The following is a 2149-nucleotide window of genomic DNA, read 5'->3' as shown; positions in this document are numbered from 1 at the left end:
ATATTTGGAAGGACAAATGCCGAATGGCAATCTAAGGTAATGGGTCAACAGAAATGTAAAAATGTGCTGGTTTATATATATATATATATGAATTATTGATCATTATCCATTAATTCCTTTGAATAAACATCAATTTCTAGCCCGTCTTTAGCATCTAAACCATGTAGAACATAGTATCTTACCCATAAAAACATGCCTATGGATCTACATTTTGCGCCCTGTGAATCGAGTCACCACCGGTCTGGATCTCTTACCCACAACCACGAGAACATGAGTAGGTACGATGGGTAGGGTTCTTGTGTAGTGAGTAGGTAGGAGATTGGAACGCGTGAATTACAAAGCATGACCTAGATGGTTCATACGCTAGAAACCAATTAGGAATGATGGTCATGAGCACCAGTTGAGCATTTCTCTCTCTCTCTCTCTGTGTCGTTATCGTTGTTATTGTTCTTGTTGTCGACTTGTAATCGTTATTATTGAATGAAAAGTACATGAACACTACGCCTAGCAATAAAATCTTTAATTAGTTCCTGTGTTGGGCTGGAATAAATTAAAAGAGAAGACTTCTCAATGTACACTAATATGGATGCATGATTCTCAAATTATATTATATTAAAAGCATCAAAATCACATTGTCTTACGCTAACAATTTAAATGTACGTTAGAGTCTGTCAATAGAACATTTTCTATTGGAACGGATCTACCCAATACAAGCAAATTGGTTGTAGTAGATCTCTGTCAATGCATGGGACGGGTTTTCAATTTAAATTTAATCTTCAAGCAGATTATAGAGATTGACGGATATATAAATTAAAGCGCTTTCTCAAATTAAAGCATAAAGTTAAGCCCGATCGAGAGAAGCCATTTTTCTGCACTAAGCAACCATTTTTTCTTTTTCAACTGATCGAATTGCATTTCTGGGTCTAAGTCAAGTTGATGTAAGTATGCACATTTAATAAAGCAGCGTAAAGCCCTCTGCCATTCCTTTAAGGCTATTTTAGACATCGTGAGCCTAGAAAGGATAGGATTAATGTGCAATTAGGGTTAGGATAATCTTATATTTTCATCCATTTCCAGATACAGGGATTTTCTCCTCGTTCTTTGGGATCACAGCTGGGTTTCACGGAGCAAGACTACGTTAAGAGAAGAAATTTTAGGCTTCATTTGGATAAGCGTTTTCCTTTGAGCTATGTGCTATGGGAACAAGTAATGAATCTGAAAGTGATTTTAATGTTTAATAAGAATTGGTTTTAAAAAACATAATAATCTCAAGTAAACACCCTTTCAAGTCCCAACACATAAACCCTAAAATTAGGGTTTACGTGCTTTTCTTCATATTTCAACAAACAAGTTGGGATCTGCAGCTGATTAATTACCCATTAGTACAGCTGTGAGATCTCCATTGGATGCCCTAATAAGTAGCCACACGCCCTCCCTCCGGCCTCCACTCACTGTGAGTCTCAGCTATGAAACTGCTGTTGTGTACGTGGGTTAAATTGAAATAAACCCTTCTTGACCATTATTTGGATTAGAAGTAAATCGAAGCTTACAACAGCTAATATTGACCGAGAAAAGTTGTTTTTTACTTTTTTTACAGCCGGGAGGGCTGAGCATCAATGATCATTTCATTGCACCAGCAAGTTCAGTTTCTATTCGGAGAACGACCCATCCCAAAGAATGAGTAGTTTAGAGACTGAAAACCGTTTAGAATAAGTAGAGGGCTTCTGATGAAACACTGAAAACCGTTTAGAATAAGTAGAGGGCTTCTGATGAAACACTGAAAAGCGTTTAGAAGTGTAAAACATGGACCTCCTTAGTTTAGAGATTGATCCTTTCTTTTTTGGGTAGAAAGAGACTGACCCCACCAATCCGCCCACTTAACCCGCCAATCCTTTAAGGCCCCGTTCGTCCAAGGTAAGTGCATTTACCCATTTTCTTTTATTTCTCATGTAAATAAGGCAATGTCCATTTTAGTCATAAAAACTCATTATTAAAAAGGGCATTTTTGTCCCATTCAAGTGTTGGGTATCACTTACCCGGGTATGTGGTACCAGGAAAATAAACTTTCCCTGCTTCCTACATATATCTGAAAAAAGAGCATGGGATTCTTGGTTTTCCCATTGACCAACTTTCCTCCTCTCAAAATCCG

The sequence above is a fragment of the Nelumbo nucifera genome, chromosome 2, assembly GCF_055504915.1.
Source record: "Nelumbo nucifera cultivar China Antique chromosome 2, China Antique-T2T, whole genome shotgun sequence".
Classification (NCBI taxonomy): Eukaryota; Viridiplantae; Streptophyta; class Magnoliopsida; order Proteales; family Nelumbonaceae; genus Nelumbo; species Nelumbo nucifera.
This window is presented reverse-complemented; position numbering follows the sequence as displayed.